This window comes from Arvicola amphibius, chromosome 8 (genome assembly GCF_903992535.2).
Source record: "Arvicola amphibius chromosome 8, mArvAmp1.2, whole genome shotgun sequence".
Classification (NCBI taxonomy): Eukaryota; Metazoa; Chordata; class Mammalia; order Rodentia; family Cricetidae; genus Arvicola; species Arvicola amphibius.
In genome coordinates this window covers 109,433,992-109,451,510 of record NC_052054.1, presented here as the reverse complement: position 1 = coordinate 109,451,510, position 17,519 = coordinate 109,433,992, and the positions used below count along the sequence as shown (strand labels likewise).

The 17,519-nt window shown below is 44.5% G+C and overlaps 1 protein-coding gene across 8 annotated transcripts in view; it reads left to right on the top strand.

The window, feature by feature from the left end:
* The window catches only part of Rhbdd1 (rhomboid domain containing 1), a 122,585-nt gene that overhangs the window by 84,076 nt on the left and 20,990 nt on the right, over nucleotides 1-17,519 (top strand). The gene's annotated exons all lie outside the window — the stretch shown is intronic.

The following is a 17,519-nucleotide window of genomic DNA, read 5'->3' as shown; positions in this document are numbered from 1 at the left end:
CTCCCAGACCTTGACACCAGACAAAGGGACATCATCAGAGTTAATGAGCAATTAAGACATGCTTGCCTGTCAGTTAACTGGCCTACTAATGAGACCAAATAAGTGCTGTCCTTAAAACTGTCAGAACTTGTATTTTCTAAACACTGTGTATTCTCTGCTCTCTGTAGCTATGAGACAGGCCAGAACTTAACTTTGAAAATGTAAAATAGAGACAGAAGTGTGCAAACTCAATGTCATTTACTCTAAACTCAGAATGCGGATTTTTTTTCTTTTCCATAATTGACCAAAGTGATACCTTATTTATCTGAAATCTTGTCAGACAATTTAGGTACTGAACAGTCTTTTCTCAATGGATGCATAAAGTTAAAGTCTGGGGTGTATATTAGATTTCTCTTTTAAAAAAACAGAACTGATAGTAGATAGGTAGATAGTAGATAAATGGGTAGATGGTAGACACAGATAGATAGATAGATAGATAGATAGATAGATAGATAGATAGATAGATAGATAGATAGATAGAGATAGTAGATAGATGGATGGATGGATGGATGATAGATGGATGGATGGATAGATGATAGATGGATGGATGGATGGATGATGGATAGATAGATGATAGACAGACAGACAGACAGACAGGAGATTTATTAGAGTGGCTCACAGGCTGTGGTACAGCAATGGCTGTCTCCTAATAGAAAGGCCAAGAATCCAACAGCTGTTCATTCCACAGGGCTGGACGTCTCAGCCAGTCTTCAGTCTGTGTTAGAATCCCTCAGAAGTAGGTTCTGCTCTCAGGGAAGAAGTGCCTCAGCAGCAGGATAGATGAACTTGCCAGTGAGACTTGAGGGCAAGCAGGTACAAGCAAAGTTTCCTTCTTCCACGTCCCTTCATTCGGGTTGCCAGCAGAAAATGTGGCGCAGACTCTAGGTTGGTCTTCTTTGAATGATCCAGTCAAGAAAACCTCTCACAGGTTAGCCCACCTGCTTGGGTTTTAGTTAGTTCCAAATGTAGCCAAGTTGACAACCAAGATTATGCACCAGAGGGTAAATGTGGAATTGATTCCTCAGTTTTAGTTAGTGAATTGCAAACCATAGCCCATGCCTGGCTTTCCCTTTCGCCTTGAGTATGATGAGAACCTAGAAGGGTGTGATTGCAGGAGTAAGCAAAATAGTGGGAATGGGTAAAAATGGATAAAAGCTGGGGCGGGAAGGTGGGCTACTGGAGGAATACAGTGGGCTGTGACAGTGATATACGCTACAGTGTGGAGACCCGGGTGACAAATTATGAAGATGGAAACAGAAATAGGAACCAGGCCATGAAGAGCCTAGTGTTTACACACTACTTTGCCCATGAGCCTGAAGACAGTCTAGAGCAATGGTTCTGCAACCCTTTTATACAGTTCCTTATGTTATAGTGACCCCAATAATAAAATTATTTAACTGCTACTATATAACTATAATTTTACTACGAATTACAATAAATATCTGATAAATATATATATAATATATATATACATATATATATGATACATGATATGCAACCCCCAAAGGTGTCACAACCCACCTATGATCTAAAACCATTGAGAATTTTAAGCAGGGGAGTAACTGCTGGGCGTGGTGGCTTATGCCTATATTTTCTACACTTGGGCTGAGGCAGGAGGGTCACAAGTTTGAGATCAGCCTTGACTACTGGTTTAGACCCCATTTTAAAAGAGCAGTAAAAAACCAGCGAACCCTAGCCAAAGCAAAAGAAAGCCAGAAAGAACAGAAACTGTAAGGGAGTAAGCAAATCACATGCGTGTTTGGAAATCGCTGTGCTAGGAGGAGGGAGGTACTTCAGTGATGGGCAGCATCTCAGGCACCATCATCAGGGACCCATGCATGCGTGCATGGGTTTGCACCTGCGTGGTGTGTGACTGGAGCCCTGAACTGACTGAGGCCCAAGGCTGAGCAGAGTAGAGCTGACATTAGAGCCCAGTGTCCATCCCCAGACCGTGTACTTACTCTTTCTGTTGCTTTGTTTTCACACTGCCTCATAATTGTGGCATTAAATTATCATCAGTGATAATTTAATAATTATTAGTGTTCTGGAGCTGCCATAACAAAATAGCCCAGACTGAGTAGATTCAACAACAGAAATTCATACTCTCCTGTCTCCAGAGACTACAAGTTCAAGGCCAAGGTGCCAACAAGTCCATTGCCTATCTCCCACACCCTCAGTGTGATCTTCCTTCGTTGCCTGTGTCTCTGAGGGCTCAAACCCCCTCTTGTAAGTATGCTATTCAAACTAAATAAGGGCCCATTCTAACAGCTTCTTTTTTTAACGAAATTAGTTGCTTTGATTGACAAAGGTTGTATATATTTATTCATGAACAGCATGATGTTTCAAAATAAGTATGTAGTATGGAATAGCTCATTCAAATGAATTAGCATACTTTCACACACTCACGCTCTGTTGATCAACATGTGTCTGGCTCCTGGTGCCCTCTCTTTCACCCACATAAGGAGGTTTCATTTGCCTTTCTGGCCTGGCTCATTCACTCAACATAGTTCAAGTCCATCTTGCTATTGCAAATGCCAGGGCTCCCTTTTGAAGGAAACTGCTGCTCCACTCTGTATGCATATTGTTTCCTTTATTATTTATGCATCCACAGGCACTTAGGCTGATTCTGTGCTGATTGTTTAAATACTGCCAGACAGTAAGGGCAGCTCTTCCTTCCAAACACTGAATGCCACGTCTTTAGGTAAATGCCCTGGAGTAGGGTTTCTGGATTTTACCTTAGTTCTACTTCTAACTTTTTAAGGAACCTCTCGATGTTGTTTGTCTTAGTTATTTTTCTTTTTGCTGAGATAAAATACCCAGACAAAGGCGGCCCAAAGGGAGAAAGGATTTCTTTTGAATCACAGTTCAAGAGTGTGACCTGTCACTGTGGCAGGAGTTGGAAGGGCCTTGTTGCCACATCCCAAGTCAGGAAGCAGAGAAGAATGAGTAAACCAGGCCGCTTTCTCCTTTGTCTGCCCTCCAGCACTCTCTCAAGCCCAGGGAATAGTCAACTTTTAGGGTGGTTTTCTCCCGTCAGTTGAACTAATCACTGTATTCCCCAAAGCATGGCCAGAATCCAGATGAATCAACACCATCTCTCCCAGGTGTTCTTGTCTCCTGGGGATACTGATCCTATCAACTTGTGTGTGTGTGTGTGTGTGTGTGTGTGTGTGTGTTGGTGTATGATGGTGTTATACACGTGTACATGTTTGTATGACTGTACACATACATGCACACACATGCAGAGGCCAGAAGGCAGATCAGATTCCTTTCTCTATTGCCCTCCACCGTATTTTTGAGACAAGGCTCCCTGCCAAACTTGCTGGTTTGGCTAGACGGGTATACCAACAAGTTCTGGGATCCCCCTGTCCCTGCTTCCCTGGGGCTAGGGTTCCTGATGTGGGACAGCACATTGGTTTCTGAACGTGTGTGCTGGGGATCAAACTCCAGTTCTCACATTTTCACAAGTGCAGCAAAGCACTTTGCCAATGGAGCCACCTCCTTGACCCCATCTCCCCACAGATTTGCATAAAGAGCACACCGACTACCTTCCCACCTACACAAGGATGGGCCCTTCTACCACTTCCTCTGCAACATTTACCAGGTGACAGACATCTCACTGCGGTTTTAATGTGCATTCTCTTTATGATTGGGGACACTGGACTTTTTTTTTTTTTTTTTTGCAAATACTTGTTGGTCCTTTGCTTGTCTCCTTTTGAGAGCAGTCTGCTCAGATCCTTTATCTGTCTTTAGACTGGGCTATTTTTTTTCCTGTCTGTTGGCTTGTTAAGTACTAGAAATTAATACGTAGTCTAGATACTAATCTCTTATATTCTTAGTTTATGGGCATTTTCCTCAATTTATATGTTGTCTTTTCATTTCATTGATTGTTTCCTTTGCTGTAAAGGACTTTGTTTGAAATTCCATTTGTTGAAGTCGGTGCCTGGGGGAGGTCATATCCCAGCAGCTACGTGTATATATGCATGTGCTTTTGTGTAGTGGGATCTTCCCCAGACTGGCATTATAGAGCTTCTCTCATGGTTCTGTTGTTGTGGCTCCTTTGTTTGGGGTTCAGTACTTTTGTCTTTCAGACCTTATGCTTTTCCTCCCGTTTTGAGTTGCTCTGTGAATATATGGTGTGAGGTGTAGGTGTAAAATCAGAAAGTCTTCTTTGCCCAAGTATTCTGAAAGCCTCATTTTAACTTAATCACATCTGGAGGATTCTAGATTTTAGTGCTTTAAGGTGTACATGTGTGGGAATGCGATTCGGCCCCAGATGATAGCAGTGCTAGCAATAGTTCTCCTATTCTACTAAGTGCTATCAATGCTCTACTGGTTTAGTTTATGTTTTTGTACTATGTTCGTTCTAATTTGATGGAAATTGGAAGAATTTTAGTGTTGGTTTTTTTTGTAAAACAATCACAAAAAAATTAGTTTAATTTTTCTAAAGCACTGGTTATTACTATCTTCTTGGATAATGTTAAACTTGCTATAGAAATTTCCACTATGAGTTTCAATCTTCTTACTGGATAGCTGTGAAAAGCCAGGAAATATGAAATCTCAAAATGTTATCCAAAATACAGTTAACATTCATTCAGCTGTATATGTAGCCTTTCGGTTTAGTGAAAAAGTAGAATTCAGACAACATTAAGAGAGTCAGGGAAGACTTTATTAACAGCATAGTTTACATCAAGAAGGAGGGGCAAATTTACAAATGCAATGACCTTACTGACTTCCCATCAATAGAGACAGTCTTTTCTGGCGAGTTTAGGTTGTATGAGTGCTGACCCTGGGTATACCCAAGGACTATAAGGCAAGGAGTGAGTTCAAGTCAGTAAAGCACACTGCTACCTCAGAGCTATTAGTAGTCCTTAGTGCTGGTTGCCTGGAAAAGTCAGTTGCACAGCTGACTTAAAGTGCTCTGGCCCTTAAGTTGGAATCCATAGCAGGTGGGTGGGGCAAGTGGGTGTGCACAGGCAATGGTCACAATCCATAGCCGGTAGGTGGGACAAGTGAGTGTGCACAGGCAATGGTCACAGTCCATAGTGGGTAGGTGGAGCAAGTGAGTGTGTATGGGCAATGGTGTAGTAGAGGAACTGCGCTTCCTTCATCCCACACTTCACAGGTGAGCTGGGCATGGCTTTGCTGGTGGGAACCGAGCTCTGAAGATCAGCTTGGGATGTTCTCCTTTCGCTCTGCATCTGTAAGAACAGAGTTGGAAGTTGGGTCTTTCTGTTTGTTTCTTTGCTTGTTTGAGTCAGGGTCTCATTATTCAGCCCTGACTGGTTAGGAAGCCTCATGTAAACCAGGCTGGTCTCAAGCTCAGGGAGATCTGCCTGCCTGTCCTCCAGAGGGCTGCTATTGATGGTGGGCACCATCCCGTCCAGCTGTACACCATCACACACTGTGTTGTTGTTTTGTTTATTAAAGTTGAAGATGCACATAGCGCCACCACCTTTAACAACTGCCTGGCTGTTCTAAAGCTTGCATGTCTAAATTTAATACTATGTGGAGAACCCATATAGTGTAAAGATATGACTAAGGTGGGTTTCTCTATCCCCTATTCTCACGTAAAGATAGTTTCCTTATGTGTCTCCATAAGGGTAAAAGAAGCCATTAAGACCAACTTTCATCACATTCCAGCTCTTAATGGAAATTTATGCAATTAAGAAAATACAAAATAGCATGATTTTTACGTATGCTGTGCTCTAGGCTTAAGACTTTTGAAGAATGCCAGCATAATGCAGTGAATTTTAATGATTATTGCTTATAGTGCCTTTTAAAAAAATGTTTGCCTTTTAACATGTTTCTTATTAGAGAGGAATGAAATTTTTTCATTCCTAATTAGAGCTGGCTATAATGCGATGGCGGGGCTGTGCCATTTAAGAAGGGCTCAGCTGACACTTCAGCACAGAAAAAGGACTAGTCTGTGAGCTGTTTGGCAGCAGCTTGGCCTGTAAAATTAAGAAGTCCTTATTAACACAGCTATTATTGGACTATCACTCTGTGAAAGCCGTGGAGATGGCTGGTCCAGACTACCTTGGCACACAGCACTTGAGAAAGAGGTTGCCATTGGCTGAGAGTCACGCAGCCTGTCAGTCCCCAGTCTGATCCTGGAGTCTGTGTTGCTCTGTTCCCTATACGGAATTGTTTCTACCGGGTTAGCCTAGTTTCTGTTGCAATATTACAGTTCTCCAGGCTGGGTAATTTATAAAGAAGAAAGGTCTATTGGGGCTATAGTTGTAGAGGCATACAGGTAAGGCCTCCATCTAGTGTTGGCCTCCGGGTGGTGTGGAGCGTAGGGCACATGCTGGAATAGCATCTCCTGTCTCTCCTTCATGAAGTCACTGGGATTCCAGCATTCTGAGTAACACTATAATTCAGTGGATCACGACCTTTTAGGGGTCAAGCGACCCTTTTACAGCGTTAGGAAGGTTGAGAACCATTGCTCTAACTTTGCTCATCCTCTGAAAGATCCATCTCCGAATGCCACAGTCAGCTTAGGTTTCTACCTTCTTACCACCTCACACGGGGGATTCCATTGCAGTACAGAGAGTCCTGCGGACACACACAGCATTCTAAACTATATCATCGCCTGGATTCATGTTTCCGGTGTGATATTTAGTCCATTTATAAACTGAGTTCTTTGTGGCATGGGATCTTCATGTGCCTCGAGAAGTACCTACTGAGGAACCACAGCTAAGAGGTCAAGGGCTGTCTCTTTAAATAAGTTCTGATGGGTTCCAGTAAGCAGTCACTGATAGAACCCAAACCAAAATAAAGACAGCCAGTAACCCTAAAGGTATGGAACAACATTGAAAAGGGGCATGCCTGCCATCTTATGTTTTATGTTAACGCTGCTTTTGTAATTTCAGTTGCCTTTGCATGATAGGGGCAGGGCAGGTGGCATTGTGCCATCTCCTTCCCGCCGCAGCCTCTAAAGAGCAGTTCTCAACCTATGGGTTCCGACCCCTTGGGAGTCGAATGGCCCTTTCAGAGGGGTCACCCAAGACCATCAGAAAACACAGATATTTACTGTATGATCCATAACAGTAGGAAAAATTACAGTTATGAGGTAGTAACAAAAATAATTTTATGTTTGGGGCAACCCGAGGAACTGTATTAAGGGGTCGCAGCATCAGGAAGGTTGAGAACCACTGCTGTAGGTTAAGATTAAGCACAGACAGACTTCCTCCTTTTACCGGGTACTCGCAGCTTGTGTTCATACGACAGTGGCTGCTGAAACACCTAGTGTGTGTGAAATGTGGTGCTGAGAACACACGATGGTAAATAAAATATACAACATCCGTGTCCCGAGGGAATGCATGGCGTCCAGTAGAGAAGGCAGTCAACAGGAATGGGACCAAGACAAATGGATAAGAGGACAGACACAGAAACAGATAAACATAATCATAACTGGGGGCATTGCTGTAGAAAGGATATGAATAGTGTGTGGTTAGGGAAAATAATGGACTCAAGGGAAGAAAGCAGAGCCACAGGGAAAAGATCACCAAAGGCCTTTCCACGGAGTTGGTAATTAGCAATTGAAGTTAAGACCTAAAATATGAGAAAGAAAGCAGACAGCTTGGAAAGAATTTCCCGTAACATTTACACATCCTGTCAGGATGTGGCAGGGTAGAGCTGACAACCACCGTGGTCATGTTTATCCCTGGGAGATTGGTATCCATAGTCTCAAGGTGAGGAAGGGATGGATGTGTGTGCGTCTGACGAGATGGAGAGCAGGAAGATGTTTCCTAGTGGTGAGTAGATTGGGTAGTACAGGGCCTAGGACCGCAGGCCCTCACCAGCTCTGCAGGGTCTGATACCCTGGGCCAGTTCTGCCTTAGACTGAGGATGGCATCAACGAGTTGTGGCCTGTGGTGCTTAGAGATGGAAGAGAGAATCCCAGCTGCATGTGCTTCCCAGCCACAGTCTTGAGGACCTGTGTTCTGGTTGCTCCATCTAGAATCAGGTGAGTCAGTGTGTCATAGGTCATCAGAAAGCCACTGTTCAGTTTGTGATGCTTTGCAGTAAAAGTTGGTAAACTTTAGACGAGGCCGGACACCGGCACGGTATCCCTGGGTGTTCCAGCTCCTCTGTGTCGTCTTGATATCCTTCAGTGGTGTGACAAGTCTTTTAGGGTCTGGGATCTCTGGCTTTTGGAAAGGGAACATGATGTCATGTCTTTCCAGCTGTGTCCTGCTGCATTGGAATGTCTGTGGCTGCACATCCACAGGCTGGGGCAGTTTAGCCAGCAAATAGTGACTTCTCACCATTCTGGAGGCTGGAAGGCCAAGATCAAAATGTTGGCACACCTGGCTTCTCTGTGTCTTGTGAGCGTCCACCTCACATTTGGTCTCACATACGTGTCTCCTGCCTCTTTCCTTGTGAGGACCCCATTCAGAGTAGGTTAGGGCCAAACTCATAACCTTAGGTACCGTTTTAAGAGCCTTCTCTCCAAGTGAAAAAGCACACTCCCCTCCCTGTGGGGGCTTCTGCCATTTGTCCTTATAACATCCTGAGTCAGGTTTTCCTGCCAGCTGTTTTGGGTCAAAATAAATAATTTTTGTGGTTATAATGTATAATTAGATGATTCTAAGCCCCAAATAATCCTTGTACTCTGATTCTTCACAGACATGTAAGGCTACAGAAAATGTGGTCATCTGAAAAACTAAAAGTTTCAGATGAGCTTGCGGGGAAGCAGTTCAGTTCCTGTCAAATAGGCGCCATCTACGAACTGTTCACCACTCTCGTGCTGGTGCTTTCCCTAGATCTCTTTGTGGTAATGAAAGGGAATGCCGTCCCCATAATCACCCAATGAAATCCCCTTTCGAAGATCTGGGACACAGAGGAAGGAAATAGCTTGCCTGGGTATGTGGTTAGCAGGCAGAATTCAAATTCTGTTTCAGTCCACCATACTCAGGCGTTCTTCCCCAGGAGTCCCACTCTGAGCCAGGACTCAGCACTAACCTGTGTCCAGTGCCTTCCTTATGCAGACCCTCCGTCCTGAAGGGCTCACAGCCCCTCAGCTCTGTCTGGGAGTCGCTCCTGGCACCTGTGTGGCCCTTTCCTTTAGTCAGCATTCTTGGAGTTCTGGGTATCCATCTCTGGAGTCCTTTAGTGATCTCTGCAGTGAACGTTGTGTTTTTCTTTTGCTCTGAAAGAGGCACAAGCCTGAGCTTTGGGAGAGTCGCTTTCCAGTTCCAAAGGGCTCTGCTTCAGGAGTCAGAGTTTAGGCCACAAATTCAGTGTTAGTTTCTTTCGACCACATTTTCTGTAGCCTTACATTTCTGTGAAGAATCAAAGTACAAGGATTATTTGGGACTTATAACCATCCAATTCTAGTTTATAACCATCAAAATTATTTATTTTGACCCAAAACAGCTGGCAGGAAACTTGACTCAGGATGTTCTAAGGACAAATGGCAGAAGCCCCCACAAGGAGGGGAGTCTGGGCAAGGCAGCAATGTGCAGGGTGGTTCTCAGAGATCACAGACTTAGCTTCACGCTTGGTTTCTGGCTCTGGAGCCTCTCTTTGTGCCTTACCCTGTAGCTAACTCAGTGCGTGCTATAACCTTTTGTCCTGGGGTTTGCTAATTCATCACATCTGCTTCTGTGCATCTACTTCCATTGGGAAATGATACAAATATCACCCTGATGACCTCAATAAGATATCTCAGAAGGCTCTGATATTCCCCATCTCTAAGAAGGTCTGGATAAGAATCAGTTCTCTTGTGCCTTCTTTCTGATGCTGTTGAGAAAGGAACAGAATGAGTTGCTGCCAAAGAGCCCGTCTAGACAGAACCGGATCTGAGTGTGGTCACACTGTTGGTGGAGAGTAACGTAGGTCAGATGTAGAAGTAGCCCAGTACCTGAAGTGGAGGAGATGACCGTATGACTGATACACATGTAAACACATATAAATTCCGATCTCTGCCTGCAAATAGAGCAACCGAGCACAAGTAGCTAAGTTGGACTTCATCAGAATTAAGAAGCTTGGCACCATAATGGACACCATCAAAAGGTGCAAAGATGATTTGTAAGTGATGTCTGATGAAGGAACTTGCTGGCTTATATAAAGAGCTCTTCAGACCCAACAGTGACTGAGAACATGAGAACAGAACATATGATCTGAACAGGTGCTTCTCCAAAGACACAATAGTCTACCAATAAGTACACACACTTTGCAACCACTAGCCTTACTACAATAATTTTAAAAAATCCTAAATCTTAGCAATAATGCAGAGAAGTCAGCACCCTCATGCCATAATGTTGAAATTGTAAAATGGTAGCATGATTTTTGACAACAGCCTGGTACTTACTTGAGTGAAAAAAAAAATAGTCTGACTTTGACATACCAAACAGCAGTTTCCATAAGAAAGAAAAATGTAGCTTATGTAAAAATCTCTGTGTGGAAATTCATTGTAATAATCAAGTAGAAATAACTTTAATTGGGTATGATCAGAGAAAGGGCATATATTTCATCTGTCCCCTGGAATGACATTTGGCCATGAAAATAGTGAGACACTAATAAAATGCTCCGACACAGATGAACCCGAAAGCGTGCTAAGTGAAAGAAGCCAATCATGGACAACCTTGTCGTATGGGGCTACCAGTTCTCCACTTTGTTGCTATTATTATTATTATCATTATTATTAATTTATTTCTCCACGTTTTTAGATTGTCACATTCATCCTAGTGGCTGTGAAGTGCAGTGACCCTGTGGTGTGATCTGCAGGGCCTTGAAGAACGGTGACACAGTATCTTCCATGCCAGTGGACTGGCCGATTGTTCCTCTTATGATTTGTTTGAGTTTTGTTGCTGTTGTTCATTTGTTTTCTTATTTACTCTTCAGCCATTCAGCCAGTGTGTGGTGACATATTACTGTGATTTTCATGCAACTCTACTAAGTAATAATGAAGCTGTACATCTTTTGTTGTGTTTGTAAGTTTGTCACGTCTGTCGCTTTGGTATTAATTCAGTTCCAATCCACTCGACAGGTAGAAGAATCTCTGAGTTACTAGCCACTGTGGTTGGAAGGCTTACATGTCACTGGAGGTGCCAGTGGATTCTGTTACCTTGTACAGGATGGTCATTCATGGAAAGGATCGAGTAGTTCAGCTATATTTTCTTTGTGTGCGTTATGCTGTTTTTGTTTTTCTAGTGCTAGAGAGGATTACACATGGGGCCCTGAGCATGCTAAACAATGAGATGCACCCTGGCCCTTGTTTGTTAGTGTTTTAATAAAAGACCTCACTATGTAGTGCAGGCTAGCCTTGAGCTTTCTGTCTTCCCACCTTTACCACCCAGGTGCTAGGAAATCAGGTGTGTGCCACCATGCCAGATTGTGTTAAATTATTTCCATGCTCTAAAAGTTTGACCAGATTGATTTTTTTTTGTTGTTGTTCTTTTTAAATTGTTTTTATTGAGCTATACATTTTTCTCCATTCCCCCTCCCTTTCTCCTCCTCCCTCTCTTGGTCTACCCTCTTCGTTGACCCACACACTCTCAATTTACTCAGGAGATCTTGTCTTTTTCACCTTCCCATGTAGATCTATGTCTGTCTCTCTTAGGGTCCTCTTTGTTGTCTAGTTTCTCTGGGGTTGTGGCCTGTAGGCTGGGTTTGCTTTGCTTTATGTCTAAAAGCCGCTTATGAGTGAACACATGTTACATTTGTCTTTCTGGGTCTGGGTCACCTCATTCGACATGTGTTCAGCTGTGTTCATAGCAGCATTATTTGTCATAGCCAGAACCTGGAAACAACCTAGATGCTCCTCAACTGAAGAATAGATAAAGAAAATGTGGTACATTTTTGCAGTGGAGTACTACACAGCAGTGAAAAAAAATGCCATCTTGAAATTTGCAGGCAAATAGATGAATCTGGGAAAAACAGATTGATTCTTATGTTATTCTTTGGGGATTTTCTTTTTAGAAAGAATTAAGAATTGTCTTCTTCTTATTAGTTGACCAATTCTATAATCTAAGTTTGCAAAAGTGAATTTTTAGTTTATGGCTCTAATATTGACATCTTACTATTTTCTGGAATATAAGGGCTTTGAGTTGGTAGGGTGGTGGGGAGGGGACCTCAGCAGCACTATCTGTGGGTAATCAGTGAGCTCTCTGTAGCTCTTCATACTGATAGAGAGAAACAGGAGTCTCTGAAATCTTGCAAAGCAGACTGTAGAGTGGAAATATGTTGATTTTTGTAGATTGTTGCCAAGTTGTTACTTATGACAATTTAACTGAAATATATGAATTACTGACCTTAATTTTTTTTTCATATTCTTTTTTTTTCTTTCTCATGGTTTATTTTTTTTATATTTAAAAATTTCCATCTCCTTCCCTTCTCCTCCCCCTCCCTCCGCTCCTCCTCCCCCTTCCCGCCCCTCCTTCTCCCCCTTCCCTCCCCTTCCCTCCACCCATACCTCCCCTCCCTCCCTCTCAAGGCCAAGGAGCCATCAGGGTTCCCCACTCTATGCTAAGTCCAAGGTCCTCCCAACTCCCCCCAGGTCCAGGAAGGTGATCGACCAAGCTGAGAAGGCTCCCACAGAGCCCGTCCATGCAGAAGAATCAGAGCCCAGCGCCAATGTCTTTTGCTTCTCAGTCAGTCCCCGCTGTTGGCCACATTCAGAGAGACGGGTTTGGTCGCATGATCCATCAGTCCCATTCCAACTGGAGTTGGTGATCTCCCTTTAGTTCTGTCCCACCGTCTCCATGAGTGAACGCACCCCTCACGTTCCTGACTTTCTCCCTCATGTTCTCGCTCCTTCTGCTCCTCATCAGGACCTTGGGACCTCCACCTGACGATAGATGAAGAAAATGACAGAGCCCCACATTGGAGCACCGGACTGAGCTCCCAAGGTCCTGATGAGGAGCAGAAGGAGGGAGAACATGAGAAAGAAAGTCAGGACCGTGAGGGACTGAGCTCCCAAGGTCCTGACCTTAATTTAAAATAGGTTTTATGTTAGCTATTTTATAGTAGCCATTAGTTGAGATTTTAGCAGCCGGATCAGCTCTGCCTAGTAAGAGTTTGACTGCCATGCTCTAAAATGTATGGGAGATGGAAGAGGGACCCTCAAAGGCTCAGCAACCCTGAAGTCCCTGGTGGATCCTTCTGAAGTCTGGCTTTGCAGCCAGCCAAAGCTGGAATCCCAGCTGTCTCTCCCTCCCCAGTGGACACTGCAAGATTGATGGGAACTGGCGGACAGGGAGTGGCTTCCCCCTGGTGCATTTGAGATGCATGCCTGAGGTGGGAGGTGCAGGGCACTTGGAACATTTCCACCCTTGTTTTCCTGTCTCCTGTTCCCTGATCTTACACAGTGAACACAGGGGAGGCTCACCACACCCTTTCAAGTTCTTGCTGTCCCTGGTTTTTCAGAGGAAGGAACCGTGTTACAGAGAAGCAAAGTAGCCTGTCCACTTAGCTGAGGTCACCCAGCGGGGAAATTCAACAGTTTCTCCCATTACCTCAGCAGTTGGTGTATTCTGCCTTCCAGTCAAGTTCAGACTAATAAGAGAGAGGCACTCCTGGGGCAAGTTAGGTTCCTTTCCAGTTTTCCAGTAACATAAGGAAGTTCTTCCTCATCTTGGCCGTTATCCTTCTGAAGTGGTCACACCAACGGCTTCATCTCAGAGCTGAGCTGACCTATAATCTAAGCAAGGGAGACCAAGAGCAGCCTCGTTCACTGCGAACCTGTCTGCAGTCGGTTCCCAAGGCTCACTGTGCAACCCTCATCACTTTTAGCCGTGCATAAGGGAACGTGTGCATTTTCCAGGTACCTCGATATTTACAAGTCTCACGTTTTACCGTCGGAAGCGGCTTCAGCGAGCGTATTCATGGGTTGACACAAGTAATTAGCCCTGCCAGTAGAACTGCGAGAAGATGATCCACTCATAAGTTTGTTTCTCTGTCGCTCCACTCCAAATCTAATAGCTGTCTAGTCTTTAATCAATTCTCTGTGTGGGCAAAGGGCCATCTTACTAAATTCCTCCACCTTTACTTCTAGTAAGAGAATATTATCAGAATTAATATATGCTCAGAATTTAATCTTCCAATATGCAGGAACTGGTAAAGATCAGAGATGCTAATCTTTCTAGAGAGAACAAATCAGTAAGATGGAGGATGGGCAGGAAAAAGAGAGGGAAAGAGGGGGGGAGAGAAGAAAGGAGGGAGGGAGGGAGGGAGGGAGGGAGGGAGGGAGGGAGGAAGGGAGGAAGGGAGGAAGGAAGGGTGAGGCATCCAGTGTGTGCTGATGATACACTAGAGGTCCTGAGCCCTTTATGAGCACCCCCCGAGAACATGGAATCCTGTCTGAAGTGCCTTCACCTCCCTCCCAAGGACTAAAACAGCCTGTTCAGCACTCATTCATTCTCGGAGCAGGCTGGGGGAGAGCCCATTCCTCTCACCTGCCCCATCTGCTCAGGAAATTCTTTTACTGTTTCTCCCTTAGTGCCATCACCAACTCTGAATCCTCCAGGCCACCAGGAAGCGGCTGCCTCTCACGGGACACATCCGGCTAAATTCCTACCATCTTGGTGTTCCTTCTTTCCCGGATTTACCTTAGTGGCTAATCCGCCCCCTTCTCAATCCTTTCTACCCCTCCCTGCCTTCCTAATGCCAGGTGCACCTGCTTTCCCCTGCATGTTCTCTTCTGCACGCTCTGGGTCTTGTGCACCTCTAAATATCTCCTCTCCTATTGGCCAGTAACTTCCATATTTATCTCCTCAGTACAGATCTCTTCAGAAGCTTCTGAAACTGTATATAAACCTACTAAGGACATCTCAGAAGCTGCTGTACAAACTGGATTTGTAATTCTTTCCCTCCTCTCCATCTTGTCCATCTAATGTTGCCTCCTGGCTGCAGGGAGTGGCCGAGTGCTCCTGATATGTCCCCAAAGGTCCCTTTGCTTCCACTTCTTGTCACCTCCAGCAGAGCCATCATTACTCTGACTGGATACTCAGAGTTTAAAATGGAGCCATAGGAAGCCCACCCAATCACACAAGCCTTGTAGTTTGGTCCCTAAAGGGGACGGGTGCCCTTAGAGCACCAGGGGACTGCTGAGTTGAAATGATCTATAGGGTGACGCAGTGGGTTGAGCAGTCTCTCCAGAAGCCACTCCACCCAGCTCTCAGTGTGACTTTATGTGTAACACATATCTGTGCAGATACAGTGAAGGCTGTCAACATAATATCGCCCTTGGTTAGTGGTATAGACCCTAAATGCAGCAACAAGCATACTGATAAAAGAGAGGAAAGGTAGGGAGAGTCAGACAAGGACCGATCACAGGAAGAGAGAGGTAGGACTGGGGGTGGGCAAGAGGCCAGGAATGCAAAGGACTCCCAGTGCCCCAGCAACATGTCATGGATTCTCTGAGGATTTGCTAGCTATGTAACACTTTGGATATGTTCACCCTGACTGAGACCTGCTCAGCCAGAAGCTCTGCCAGGGTTTCAAAAGCTCTGTGGGCTTGTCTGAAATCCACACTAGGTACCATTTAGGTACCACATTTAGGTACCATTGCTAGGCCCCACCCTGAGCTCCTGATGCAGTGGGTGTGACTGGAGTCTAATAAAATGCGTATCCACTCTCTGGGAGTTGCTCTGGGAACTAGAGGTAGAGGTGGACCCAGTCCCTGTGAAGGGGGCCCCAGAGCCCCAAGAACATATTCTATAAATGCCACATATTCTATAAATGATAAAGGTGAGTCAGCCTGTCCCAAGTGTACTTTCTATGAAACTCCTTTTCAGTGTTATCTAATGATCTAGCAACAAAGGGGTTCTTAAATACCTGTTGAGTTAGTCAAAAGTCGCATATAAATCAGCCTAGATTAAATGTCTGGAGTTGAAAGTTCTTACCCACCTAAAACTTTCTACCTGTCTTGGCTTCAGCATCCCTTATAATTTATTATATTGTTTTCTACTTTTCACATCCATAATTTGAAATTTGCTTGTGATGTTATCTGCAGTCATAACTCTGCAGCTTGATATATGTGTTACAATGGTAAAACAAAGGCGATATTTTTTGAAGTTAGATATTGGTGCAGTTTGTGCCAATGGGGCATTTGGCAGTGTGTAGACAGAGGATGTTCGGTAGTTACAAACACAGAAACTAAACAGAGAGAGAGAGAGATGGTCACTGGTCCAGACTTGGGGCCTAGCGCTACTAAGTGTTCTCCCTCCAGAGGACTGCCCTGTGCCACGAAGAGAAACAATAACTTATCAGTAGCTGACATTGATAGCTTCTTGGTGACATGACTTCTGGGCCCGTGACTCATGGTGGCTGGACTTACTTCCTGTGAGCATCCTGTGTGTGTTTTGCTGGTCCTCCGGGAGGGCTCCACACCATGTCATATATAATGCAATTTAATTCTCCTAGCACATACTTCTTCATATGCAAGTCTAAGCACTGAGTTTTCAAGAGCCTCTGAAGTGTAAGCCTGCCCACAAAAAAAGTCACAGCGCCAGCGCCAGCAAGAAGCTAGGGGTGGCATAAGAACGAAATAAACAAGAGGAACCCAGAGGGAACAATATCTAGTGTGTCAGGCAAACTTCAACCAGCAAACAGAGCCAGTGCGAGTTGGTATCAAGAGTTACTACAAGGAACTGACTCATACGGTTGTAGGAGCTGAGCAGGCAAGCCCAAATTCCATAGGGTGGACCACCCAGAAGGGCCGGCCCCAGTTCTCAGGAATGGCTGAAGATTCAGTCCGTGATACAGTTTCTTCTGCTGCCGCTCTCGGGCCTTTATGCTGATTCACTCAGCCCCATCCAGATGGCCCAAGGTGAGTTCACCTGGCTGTGGACTTCAAATGCCGCATCAGATACCTGTACAGCAGCACCCTGGTTTGTGTTTGTTCTGTTTCTCGAAGAATGGAAGAGTCATTGGTGGAAAAGTGGAGAGGAGACATTCCAGACAGCTTGATGCTTAAAAACTAGCCAAAGCAAACAATGAAAAATGCCCCGGCAGGAAAGGAAGGCAGGTGTCTGGACTGGCTGGCTGTGCTCCGTAGCCTTTCTCTGACCTTCAGCTCTCCATTTTCTCATCTAGAGAAACAGGTTCAGTAGTTGTCAGGACTTTTCGCCAAGGAAAAATGAGATGAGGTTTTATGGCCATGATGGTGCTGATGTTATGTTGATGTGAGCTGGGGTCGATCACTGTGTTGGAGGAAAGGCTGATAGGAAAACAGAGCTTCTTGTGACAAGCTTTGTCACAAGTGTGCGTCTTCAATCAAGGAACAAAGCATGAGCCGGCATTCTCTTGATTGATACTAGTTCCTAATGACTAAAAATGAATGAGAAACCTGTGTATCAATCTATAGCCAGTTACTGCAAAGTCATTTTCTTTAGGCCTAAGACACGGCAAATTTCCCTTTTAATACAGAAGTAAGCCAGCTGTATTGTTGGTACTTGAAGTGTTGGTGAGGAAGAATCACTTATTCTGAAGTATTGGCTGCCTTGCCTAAATAGGAAAAGAGAAACCAT